Below are 14196 nucleotides of genomic sequence, written 5' to 3'. Positions count from 1 at the left end.
AACAATACAATTTGGAATAAACAATTATATATTAGTTGCTACATTATTTTATTTAAGTCGCTGCCCAAGCGCTACAGACCGTTAAATGCCTTGAGATTTAGGACAATGTGCCGGGCCAACTCATCAAAAGATTCTGCTGTAGATTTTTTCTTGAGAAGGTCCGGTAAGCTGAACGGAGATATATTAAGGTTTTCACATAAGGTCACGTGGATATGTCTTTTGGATGCGAATCGGGAGCAGTGTCTGAGTAAGTGATCAAAAGTCTGTACTGTGGAGTCGTCACATGGGCAAGTCTCATTATCGATTATTTTAAAACGGTGCAGGTACTGCTTGCAGTACCCGTGCCCGCTTAGTAGTTGTGTCAGATGGAAGGATGTCTTGATGAGTTTTCGCAGTTTGTTTATGTCGGTGAGTTTCGAAAGGAGTCCTATGGTATGTCGACCCTGTGCCGAGCTCTCGTATCTAGCCTGCCAAATGCGGTTGTGTTCCGCGCGGATTGCGCTCTTCACGAAACTCATTGGGAAGTAGACATAAGCCGGTGGAGAGTGCATTGCGGCAGCACTCTTTGCTGCCAAGTCGGCTTCCTCGTTACCGACGACGCCTGTGTGGCTTTTGACCCATGTAAAGTGTAATGTAGCTGGCGCGCGTGCGTGTATCTGATTGTGAATTTGTGTGACGATGGGGTGGGTGTTGCTTCTATTCTGCAGCGCGGCGATGGAAGATTGTGAGTCCGTGTGAATAATTGTGTATGTGTTCGGGTATGTTGAACAGGCCCACGAGCAGGCTTTCGAAATGGCGAGAAGCTCAGCTTGAAAGACCGAGCAAAACGAGTGAAGTTTGTATTAGGGGTAAACGAGGTCTCCCATTAGCGAGGGTCTTAAAAAAAAACCACGCACCTAACAAAGCAATGTCACGAAGCGGTCTGATCGTGCCCGGCACGATGTTCAGTGCAGTCACTTTAAGAGGATGGGTCGGAATAGAAGCGTTGTTTTGGCAGATTTATCACAGACATATAATGTTGTGTGCATTATCGAGTGGCTAATTTCAGAGAGCAGCGGGATCCCAGTCACGGTTTTCTGCTGACCGACTGCTGATAGTTGAGGTCTAAGTAATGTGCTAGCCACAAACGAAAGACTACCCTGCTATCAGTCGAACAATCCCAGGATGAGCCATAGTGACGGTTGGCGACCGGTGGAAAGGACCTGATGGACATTTTGGGGGACACAGGCGCCCCCGCAGGCTCTAAGTGTAGTCAGTTGACAAAGCCTCATTTCTCATTGGTATCTTCTAGGCAGGCAATACCATCGTAGACCTCATCATCCCTTAACATCAAACGAAACAGAGACAGGACAGACTTTGCCTATAAAAAAAACCTATATATACCGCTTGATTGTTTCTAGAAATACTGCGCTTAGATTCAAACGACAAAGAAGTTAGACATTTCAGAGTCTCTAAGTCTTTTTGAAAGTGTTTAAGACTGCTACTTAAAAGTTTAATTTGAAAGTTATTGATGGTTATGGTCTTGTTATAACAGTTAAAGCGGTCTCAAATCTAAAAACTTAGGTAATTCCTTTCTAACTTCGCACATTTATCTCGATAGGCATTAAGGTTTGATAAGTTTTTTTCTATTATTTTTTCTATATTTTATAAAAGAAGCGCTTTAGACGTGCGCTGTCACAATAGATCTGCATTTAATATTTTACAACGACCTCAAAGAACCTTCTGTGCTATATTGAGATGGCTTCCAGCCATAAAGGCATCCGCGTTGAAAGTTGATTGCATTTTCGTCATATTCGTTGAATAGCTCTAAAATTTTTTAATGTTTAAAAAGTAACTTTTAATGTATTGTTATGTATAGTTTTAATAAATTAACAGTTTTACTTGGTAAACCGTTTTATAATAAATTTTAGAGTTATTTATTCATCGTTTAATTTATATTTAATGATTGGTTATAGGTGTAAAATATTTAAAGAGGTAAATTTATACCTTATTTGCTGTCAATAAATATACAGTACACCCTATCTAAAATCAATGGTTTCATAATAAATAACGTAATGATAATAAGTAAAGAAAAGCGATTCCCAAATTCGGATACCACATTTTAAAAATAAATATTGTTTACTATTTGTCCTTATAGATCCTGTACTAGGCTAGAAGTTGTTGGCTTGTGGCATTATAATAGAAAATATATGTCAAAGTAAAATGTTTATGAGTGATCACTTTATACACGGTGCTTGTAAACAGGTATAAAAGCTCTTAAGCTTTCTGCTGCCAAATGAGCTACATATTCTTCTTTTAATAGCTTTTGCATTCATAACCAATGATCCTATATTATTAAGCATATTCTATTTTAAAATAACAATGCTTAATACATTTAAATTTATTTTTTGATTATAACTACTACAAATAAGTGAAATAGGTATATTGCAGTAAATTTAAAAAATTATTTCCATTACTTTATGTTGAAATAGTACGATTGTAATAAAATCTATTTAGTTAAATTTTATTATTAAAAAATCCTTTATTTTTATGACGGTTCTGAGTTTTTCGAAAAAAAGTAGGTATGCTACGTGTTTAGTTATTACTACGAGAGTAACGACATACGTTTGTAGATCTTAAAACCTGATGCACACGGAGGCAGCTAATTGCAGCACTCACAGCCTTTGCCGACGATGTGCACTCATCCACGAATTACTCTTTACGCTCAAACTGCTCGCTGATCACACAAGTACCATTTACCTTACGACTTTCAGCTCGAAAAAGTTGTTGCGAAAAATAGTTATTTACTCACGAAAATAAATTATTACCAATGATAAACGTTTAAAAATTTCTGGTTCGATTATACCGGGTAATTGGTTATATGGGTAAAAGCCCCCTTGCTTTTGAGAAATATTGCTCATTTTCTATTAATTAATGTATTTTAATCTCTAGTCTGAAATTAATGGTTTCACAAAAAAAATAACGCAATGATAAAATAGTAAGAAAAAGCATTTTCAGAGTTTGTAACTATATCATATAATTAATTATTATTTACTATCTGCAATGATTTTGTTTCGGCAGAAGTTATTCTCACATTTAAAAAGATATATGCTACGTCTTTTACCAATGTAACATATTTAAGTTTCATTACTTTATACAGGGTAATTGAAAATAGATATAAAGGTTGTAAATCTTTAACTCAAACAGAGCTTTTGTCCTGTAATGCTTTTAGACGTACAACCAATCATCTCTGTATAATAATAATAAATAGCCTACAAAAATTATTAAGAAAATGAATAAAAAATTGACATTAAAGATTTGATTTTTGTTTCACTATTTTGTTGCTTTAAGACTAAATTATATGTTATTTTAATCAATTACACCCAAGTATTTTATTTTGGCCTAATCACACTCTCTCGATTTTAATCTATTTTAGTTTTGTTTTATAACTGTCGTCATATTATTTTGACTCTCAATATCTCTCATACAAGCTGTTTTTGGACATTTATGTGTTTTGTGGTTCATTTATTCATGTTACCATCATTTCGTCCACTGCTGGACATACGTCCCTCACATATATTTTCAAAAATACATGCTATTGAAGACATGATATTGTCATCTATCCACCTTCTTGTTGGACGTTTTATGTTGCGTTTATCGATCCGTGGTCTCAACTTCCGAATATTAAGGCCCCAGTGATTATTTTTTCTGCGCGCTGTGTGACTTACCTTCTGCCACTTGAACCATATTAACAATTCTCATCTATGTTTCTATGGGTCAAATGAAGCTGATTCTGACCATCGACTTTGAAAAATATGTGGAGAACACTTATGTAGGTCACGAGAAGAATTCCGGTGGAACCCAATTGAATAAAAATTGTAAAATATATTGAGCTTCCTTGTAAGGGCATCCTTCAATTTAAAATACATGGCTGCGAGGGCTCCCAAAGCGCACTGATGTGAGAAGAGCTCGCGACAAACTGAATTGGTTTTTTTCAGTGATCATTTTTACAAAACCAGTTACTGAGGCAATCCGTTTACAAGTTTTTTTTATCACTTAAAACGATTTACAGTGTAACAGTTATATTTTTTATATTCGAAACTTTTAGATTTACTACACAGTATTCAGATGCATTAGATTTATTCATTTATTTAGGTTTTTATCCACATAAGATCATTTAAAGTTACCACTTGTGTAAGTAATGAGAACAATGCCACGATTTTATTTAAATAAAAATGAGATAGAACTCCCCTATACAGTACACATCGTATTATAAAACCATACACGGTTGCCCATGCGTCTAGGTTTTGTCTAAACAAAGGTTACAGTTTTCATTAACTAGTTTAAGTATTATCAATTTAATCTAGTTCCAGGTGTATGTCATAAATGAATTAGTTTGGACAGTGATAGCTTATTAGTAGTATGTTGTATGTTTGAAATTTCGCTGCTGAGCAATTTGGATTTGTGCAGCTTCATCGAAATTGAGCACGCGGAAGGAGGAGCTCCGTGAGCTAAAAATTATACGCTGGTCGATGGTATCCCAGTTACAACGATGACGTTTCCTCGATGAGGGACTATACCCGTGTAGGTAAAGTATGTTTTGTAAAGCGAGGACTACTCGACGGACGGAAGCGACACGGCCCTCTCCTGACCGCCCTCGCTTGATCGCGGGCTACTTAGCTTAGTGATTGACAGCTGTCTTTGATCTTAGGCCGTGCTCTGATTGCTGATGTGAGTGCGCTTAATGTGAATTGTTATATCACCAGTCCTCATGAACGGTGAGCGAAATATATGTAAAGAATGGATGCATAAATTTCACAATGGTTCTTACCCTTTTTTTTTTGAAGGATAGGATCGTAATCTAAGCCATAATGTTTCTACTATTAGAATCGACTTTTTAGAACTCTTTCTGTTACAAGCTGCAATTCGGACCAATCTCAACGTAAATTTATACAGCCAATATATATAAAAACTGTCTTAACTGGACAACGACTTCATTAAATTTTTTAAGAGTGTTGTAATGAATATGAAAAAAAAAAATTTCCGTTGCCGCTCGCATTTTCACTCGTTGAGTTTTAGTGGCAACAATCCTGAAAATCCATATTTTTCACCAAGGAAAATTGTGTATCAAAGTCAATAGTAATAAACATTTTGTTTATAAAATATTTTCTTTTTTTATTTATTCAGTTTCGAGTCGATCATTCATCTCCACCAGTCTGTCAGTCTCACCAGTCTATCGCATAAGCTGGCTATCAGTGTAACTAAGAACATTACGAAAGTTTTGTTAGTTTAAATGAGGGGCATTTGATGAATTTATTTATCTACCAAACGGTCGTGGATGCAATGAAGAGATCGCGATCCGTTGTAGATGGATTGCCGCATACCGAGTTTCTAAAGTCCAGCTAGTAACCTGAATACTTTGGTCCGCTTGTAAGCATTTATCTTCATTCTTGTTTCGCAGATTTGAAATTCTGTTTAACTTTTTACAACAAACCTTTTCGTACATTCCGCATTTACAAATCTAACATTTTGTTTCCTTCTTCAAAAGTGGGTATATATACATATTTATACCGACAGTGCCTGAATGCATTATTATATATATATATATATATATATATATATATATATATATATATATATATATATATATATATATATATATATATATATATAATAATGCATTAGATATATATAACGTTATACTATGTGACATTTAACCAACTACTGAATTCATACTTTATTGAAATCTGTAAGGAGATTGCTGTTTTATCCCATTTATTATTGTTTTTTTTTAGATTACTATTCGTATTAAACTTTTTAATTTAAATTGTAAGTAGACTCAAATTGTGTAAAAAACTTCGCACACTACACATAAAATTATTTCTCAGTAATCAATATTGTCGGTATCAGTATAATATCAGTAAAGCTTTATATTAAGCTATATTGTAGATATTCGTACTCTTAACGCCTTAAATTTTCAATTATAAAGTTTGTGAAGTAACCTTATTAATTTAGCATTAGGAATGTAATAAATTACGTGAACCTTTCTTTACGGCAGAGCGCCTGTCGGAATTCTGTAGCAAAGACGTAGATTGAACAAAGCGAGAATCATTATATAAATATTTTGTGTTCATATTTAATTTATTTTTCTAAAGAAATGAAACGATATTAATGTTTTTTTTTTTAAATTTATATGATGATGTTAATAATTGAAATGAATGTTATCTTTAACTATATAAATAAATAAAATTGGAGTGTCTGTTTTTGATTATATTTTGTTAAAGTTTTGTCTGTCTGTTTGTTTCGAATAATCTCTGAAATGGCTAGACCGATTTTGATGAGATTTATTTTGGCAGGTAGCTTATGTTAGAAGAGTAACTTAGGATAGTTATATTTTAAAAAAATTGTTTTATGAAAAAAAACTTAACAGTTATTTCGTTAAATTCAACGAGGACGAAGCCGCGGGCACAACTAGTTTTTAATATATTCTTGGGTGCTGTCTGCGAAGAAGCTTAAATCTCTCTAATTTATAAAGTAAAAATAGGTGAAAATAATTATAATTGTGATTTATTACAATATTATGTAATTAGTATTTAAACTCTCATATTAACCCTCAGTAGCCTGATTTACGAAAGTGATTTTTTTTAATATTACTGTGTTTGCTTGAGGGTCTAGATGAAGGGAAAAATATACATATTTTTTAATTTCGTTGGAAAGAATATTATGCAACAGTAAAATACGTACAGCCAACCTTTAAAAATAAACTAATAGTAAACATTCGGTTTAAAAGATTGGTATCAAAATTGAAACTCTAGGTTATTAAGGATTAAGAACGTTTTTCAGAAATGTATGTCAAAGGTAGAGACGGTTTTCATAAAAAAATCTATTTTATTACTATTGTCATCGTTTTAGTCGGTTGATGAAAATGTATTTAAGCATTTGAATGAAACCATGAGTCTATTACTAATATTTTATATTTAAAATTTGATAACAGTAATATTGCTTGAATATAGTTGTGGTAGGTGTAGTAGTAATACAACCAAAGAGCGGGCATGACGATGATATCGATAAAATGTTTGATTTGTACAAAATTTACCTGTTTGGGGAGTTATATCTCACCATCCTGTAGCACTTTGTCTAAAAATATAATTATGTGTTTACAAAGTCAATAAAATGTAAAATATGGAAATTAAAATTTCTTTTCCTAAAGAATGTGTAGAATATTAAAGGTAACATATTTTTAGGTATTATTATCGATCTTAATAAATCCTTGTACAAAGCGATTCTGATGACATCGCTTGTCAAGTATCAGTATATAAGGGCAGCGTCAGGTGTTTCTCGAGGACACACGTCGAGAGCACCCTCATACGAGAGGGTCTCTAAACCGCGAATATTACAGAGGAAAGTATAACCTATACTTATGTGGGAATCACTTATAATTTCGTATAAATTTTAGCACAGAATCTCAAGAGATCTCTGGCAGACTTGAGTTGATTGTTCGCTTTGATTTCGTCAAGTTTCTCTCTAATTGACAGAAAATAAAAAATATCCGTCACTTAGAATTCGCTAAAATTTCGAGAATATACCGGGTGATTAATTATAGGTGTGAAAGCTTTAGAAGGATGAAAGTATAGCTCATTTGTCAATAAAAATAATTCTGATCACTCTGAAATGTGATACCTTAATTTATTTTTTATTAGAATGCTACAGGCCAATAACTTCTTGCAGAACCAAACCTGCAGGGACAAATAGTAAACAATAATTAATTTTAATATTGTACACCTAATTTTGGAAACGATTTTTACGCATTAATATTCATACATTAATATTTATAGCAAATCAGAAAGTAAAGATATTTTTTGAATAATTTGAAAAAATACACGTTGAACTAGAGATGAAGCAACACCAGTCAGCAATTGTCCACTTTCGAGTTTAGAAGTACAATGGGTCATGATCTAGTGGAACACTCCGCTTTACGATCGACGTATCAAATGTTAGCTGTCATTGGATCACTTAATCTCTCGTACCATACACGTACGTGTAATGGTGGAGAAAAGTATAACTTAATTCATAACACTTATCCGTAATATGTCGTTAGTTGATATATTAAGGCTCCTATATATTTGTCTTCTAAAATATTTAGTATATGTACACGGCAACTCCCTGCTGTTTATCCTTCTTCTGTATAGACTACGTGGTATGGTAATTTTTTCAAAAATTGTCTCAAATGACTTTGTTTTTCCTTGTGATGTTACATACACCTTAAACAGTATTAACAGGAAAACAGAATATCTCGAATGTTTCGTAAAATTTAAAACTTCTTTTAGATACCGAAAGATTAAATATATGGTTTGGGAACTCGAAATTATGTGGAATTTTTTTTAAACAACGTTTTGTGATTCTTACCACGATTGCTTCGTCAAGATCAAGCTACTTAGTAGAAAATAGAAACTAGATTCTTGAAGAAAATAAGTCTAAAAATTTTAAACAGTAACAATGGCACCAAGAGTAATGAATATATGCAATCTATATTCCGTCGGTCAAAAGACCGTTGTTATTAATTGAATTAAGTAGGAGATTTTGACTTCAGTTTATATAGGGAAATATATATTAACGTGGGATGTACGTGTAGCAGAATGATAACTGGCATAACAAAGCTGAGACGGGTAATACTATATTATATCTCTGCTACCATAGAACTAACCAACGCTATTTGAATTTGTTCTTCAATAGTATTTATCTTTATGAGTTGATTCTAACTCTGTCACTGTCCAAGTGTAAATGTTTGAGGAAAATCACATCTTTTAGTTCATCATCATCATGTCAGCCGATACACGCTTAGTGAGGGGTAAAGTCCTCCCCTAAAAATCGCCATGATGACCGGTGCATACAGCAACTTCCCGCGATCTTCACTATGTCGTTAATCCAACTTGTGGGAGGCCTATCAATGCACGCTGCAACGAGCATTTTTTTAAACTGTCACGGTGACCTTGGTTCTTCTGATCCCTTCATTTCTGGATCGGAGCTTAGCAGCGAGATCCAGTTATAAATGAGAGAATAGTCCTCTCCATTGCTGTCTGCGTGACCTGGAGCTTTCTTATAAGGATCATCGTAAACGACCATGTCTTCCGTTCATAAGTCAGCTCCGGCAACACACACTAGTCAACGACCTTCGTCAACTTAGTGCTGTTTTAATTAGAGCCACATTGTTGTGTTATTTCTATAAAGCGCCTTTTTAAACGATTTTACACGTAAAAAAAACCCTCATCACACACGTTACCACTAGTAACTATGAAATGCGAAAAAAAATTGAACCATTTAATTGTCATTATACAATTGATTAAACAAATGTTATTCGATTACTAAAACTGATTGAATTTGAATCGGGCGAAAATATTCAATTATTTTGCGGGAATCACAACCGACAATACGCTGAACCGCACAATCGAGTGAACTTTAATTGTGTTTGAATATTCTACGATATGAGGGAATTTGGGAATCACGATTTTCAATTTTGATTATTTTAAATTAATTAAACCGTCCATTCAAATACATTTTGTGTCTGTCTGTCTGTTTTTAAGGTATGATAAAACAGAAATGTTTTAGATGAAAATAAATACAACAATTTTATTGATATTGTACGGCGAAAACAGTTTGCAATGGGAAATATATGTACAATATTAACAAACACTTCTGACATGTGTTGATGGGAATGGCACAGTCGACAAGAGAGTGTGAATATGGGCTTCTCTTCCGATTTCCGATGGGACCGTCACTTGTAACTTGTCATGGACAACTGAGAAATATTATTTAGTATTTGAAAGTATTCTCTTTTCATAAATCTCGTAAAATTTTTAATTAGAGTAAGTATAAAATATTTCATATCATTTTTATTAATAATCCCAATACTTTAAGACCATTTTATGTAGGACGTGAAAATCTTTTATACATGAAAGTCTAAGATACTTCTAAGTTATAGATTTTTTTACAATTAGTATTGGTAAGTAAACTTTTCAATATTAAATTCGAAGTCATGGGTCCTGTTTTTCTTCTGCTGCTAGAGCAACGAGAGCGATAACTCTGGTTTCTATCAGATAAAACCCCACGGTCGCACATTGCCGTAGTCACAACGGTGTTGGCCTTGTGTCTCTTTGACTTAGACTAGAGCTGGACCTTCTCGTACTGATTACCGGCTTATCGTGGCAAAGGCACTCTGAAGTCGTGTCATGTTCTCACATGAAGAAGTTAAGAGGAACATAACCTGAGAATAGCTAATGTTGCTTTTGGCCCATACGTGCAAAAATAAGTCTCTATACGAGATTACTCTGGACGGCAGTTGCTGGCAGTGGTGCTAAGGCGTTTAGGAGCGTTTCCCTGGCCTTGCCATATAGCGGTGACGGAGGAACATCATGGCGAGAGTCGCTGTATGTCCGGCATAATTTATGCTTGTAGCGTGCCTCAGCTAGCTAATTCCGCATAACGGATTGCTCTTGGTACTGATGGTTATCCACCGCCAAGGCCATACGAGTGGGGATAGAGGAGGGTATAGTGTATCCCCCTCCAACATTCAAGTCTCCGACTGCGATCGAGAAGCTCTGATATTCTCTCTCTCTCTTTTTCTGTAATTTTCTTTTAAAACTTTAGTATCATCATTGCACTTGCGTAATTAAAAATTATAAATCATATTACTGTCTCACATGTATTATTAGTTTTTAACGAGGAGTTATATGATGTATCCTTGCACTCTTATGTCGCTTACAAGAAGTGTACGCAGCGGGGTACTTGGTGACACGCATGCGATGAAAGGGCTCTGTTTACAGACCGAAGCTGTGCGCGCTCGAATGGACGGCCATGCTCTACTTACCATCTATTACCCGCAGCCTTGCGCTCGCCGGGGTAACTAACCTGACGCTGAATGAACGCGTCTAGCGCAAAGCATAATAAATGAATCTATTCCTCGACACTGGGTACGGACAATTTTGTAAACAACTTTACTTTCTTTATAATTATGACATGACAAGCTATTGAGATCATCAGAAAATCTTTGATTAAAATGCCGCATTTTACATCGTATATGAACATGTCCAAGCCAAATCAAACCAAGATTCGACCAAATCTTTTGTCATACATTGTGTTCGGTTGAGGAATGTGCTATCTATAACTATAAGACGCTTGAAATCATTACCATTTTTTTAAGAAAACGGTTCAGGAGTATTTTCTTGACAGTTGAGTTTTAATTTTTTTTCTTAGAGAAGTTCAAATTTTATTCAATTTGATTTGTGCGTGTTGTAATATATATATATATATATATTTATATATATATATATTTATATTTATATATATATATATATTTATATATATATATTGGTGGCCTGTAATAAATTGCTTCGAGTGATAGGACGGCACATTGTATTTTATTATGTTATTATAATTCTAAGCTTTTTTGTGTTGTTACGTGTGCAATAAGTCGTATAAAAAATATGATATTTTGATACCAAAAATTAATTTTATTTATAACAATTATTTACACTGTGAAATTTCAATTTTGATTACATTATTCTGTTGATAAAATGGTTTGAAAAGTGTTAATTGACTACCTCTTATGCTAACGTACATACCAATTGAATGTACGTAGCATGAATATGTATGCATACCTGAATATAGATCATTCCTGAAAGGTCGGCCATTATCGCACTTAGGCATTCATTGCTTGTCACTTTGCTTTTACCCGTTCGTTGTCCGTTCTGCCTGATAATGTACGTGGCTATACGTTTTATGTGTAATTTTTTATTTACAGTTATTGACATTTATTATGATATATACTATAGATTTCACTTATTGATTATTTTTTGCCTCATTAAGTAGTAGTTAAAAATGTTAGTAGCATCAAATTTAGTAAAATGTATTGTGATGATTCATATTAATCATTAAATTTTAATATTTTTTTCTCTTTTCTTTGTTATCTCTCGGCAAGCAAGCGAACTTATCTAAGTTAATTTTAATATTTTATTTATAATTGTATTTGTGTTTATGTATTAATTATAAATATATATAAATAAAAATATGTATGTTTGTATGAACGATTTAACGAATACAATCTTAAATCGTTCTTGGTGCATTAATTATATACGATTGCCATTGTTTAAAAAGTGGTTTGAAGAGAATGACCAGCAGGCTTCTCTGCGTGCTATAATACAACACTGCGATCGCTAACCCGCCTGTCGAGCGTGGCTATTATGGTAATTCCCCCTTAGATAACTTTTGGGGGAGTGCCTATACCTTGCAATGGGCGTTTATAACCTGAAACGAAGAAGACGAAAATGTGTACTGTATTGAATACCCGCTATATGTCTTTATCTTGTATTTCCATACTATGGTTGTCAAGGAGTAATCGCCTTGAGTGATAAAACCATTTGTACATTTTTTCTTAGTTATTATTCAACTGTGTATTTCTTTTTTTGAGTTTAGTAAAGATTATTAAATTTAAAAAAATCTATTAATCTGTAATTAGATTATATTGGTTTATTCAAGTTATTGTTCACTTAGTATCATTTACAGCATGGTTGCACAGAATTATTAAGACTAGGGGCCACTCGGGCAAATCATGAACTGATGGCGGGCCGGCTGCGAGAAGTATAGGTAATTAAATTTTTTTGGTTTTATTCTGGAATAGAATTCAGTATTTTTCGAATGTATGAGAGTATTATTTTTGCTGTCGGCGGGCCACCAGTATTCGACCTCGATCCATGATTTACAATGACCAGCTATGTTAATTGTGAGAAAGATGTCAGAAGAACCTAGTTTTGATAGGAACTAAAACTAATTGGGTTCCATTGTAATGAAACTTCAATTTCCTTAACGTACATTATCTATAGTTACTATTAGGGTTCCTCACGCATATTTATCTAAGGAAAAAGACGAAGAAGTTTTTGGACAATAAAAAAAATTAGAATACGATCGCGTGTAAGTAATATTTTCTTCTTCTTTCAGTGGATAGATAACCACTGCTAGGCATTGGCCTCCGCGATAGATTACCACGGTGACCGATCTTGCGCTGCCCGCACCAGTTACTTCCCGCGATCTTAACTATTTCGTCGATCCATCTAGTGAGGGCCTTACCCACGCCGCGTCTATCGGTTCGTGGTATGGCTGGTATGACTCGGGAACCTTTCGGCCCCAACGACTGACCTCTATAAATATTTATAATATGTATAGAAAGTTTTGTTAAATATATAGATTTAAAACACACAAATAATCCTTCAGTATTGGTTTTTAACATCAAATTCCTTTAAACGCTTATTTAATTAAATTAATTAATATGGCATTTAGCAATATATGTAAGGATAACTTAACGCTGATAATTAATTTGATTCAGGAATGTTGTAGCACGGCGCTGTGATTAACATATACAAATAATTACATTAGGCACTGCTGGTGAGGATTACTATGAAATAACCATAGTTAAACTGTAAGTGCAATTATAGTTAAACCATTACTTTTTAATCATTACTTTCTTTTTAAAGTAATGGAATGTAAAGAGTTTAAACTCTATGCCTAATATGTATAGTTAAAAATAATAACACTCACAAACATTTATTAGGTCCTTACCTACACAATAGTCATTCAGTACATTTTATTTTTATTTTAATTTATTAAAGTACAGGAAACTAACATTAATTTATACAAATAATATGTACCCAATTTTTAAAACATACGCAAAAGCTGTTTCAGCTAATATGATGACGAGGATAAACTTTTGATTTTAAAATTTTTATAGTCCGGTAAAAATATTTTTTTTATAATAATGAATAATTGTCATACATCATTTTGATATCTATACAGAATACAAATACAGAATACATATTATTTACAGTAAATGTAAATAAATGAATCATTATTATAGTTTTAATCATCGAGTATTTAATTACATGGTGAGTGGTTATAGGTGCTTAAAGTTTAAAGGGGTGAATGTATAGCGCATTTGTTGACAAAACGATGTAAAGCTTTTACACTTATTTCCGATCTCACTCTGAAAGGTTAATTTTTTTTTTATTAAAATGTGTCGTGCCAATAAATTCTGGCCCTACAAAATCCTGCAAGGACGACAAATGGACGATATATTAAACTGATAAATTTTGATAACGCTTTTATATATTAATTATATATAGCTATATATTATTTAGTTTTCCTATCCATATAATGCCCTGGTTATTTATT

At 33.5% G+C, this 14196-nt stretch overlaps 1 protein-coding gene across 1 annotated transcript in view; it reads left to right on the top strand.

Moving 5' to 3' along the window:
• Nucleotides 1-14196, top strand: part of Liprin-beta (liprin-beta) — an 85674-nt gene that overhangs the window by 14112 nt on the left and 57366 nt on the right. The window lies entirely within an intron of this gene.

Source organism: Battus philenor, unplaced genomic scaffold (genome assembly GCF_028537555.1).
Source record: "Battus philenor isolate CCGP_79_NKW_IND1 unplaced genomic scaffold, ilBatPhil1.0.hap1 SCAF_4, whole genome shotgun sequence".
Lineage (NCBI taxonomy): Eukaryota > Metazoa > Arthropoda > Insecta > Lepidoptera > Papilionidae > Battus > Battus philenor.
The sequence above is the reverse complement of the archived record's forward strand: the minus strand, read 5'-3'. Positions and strand labels throughout refer to the sequence as shown.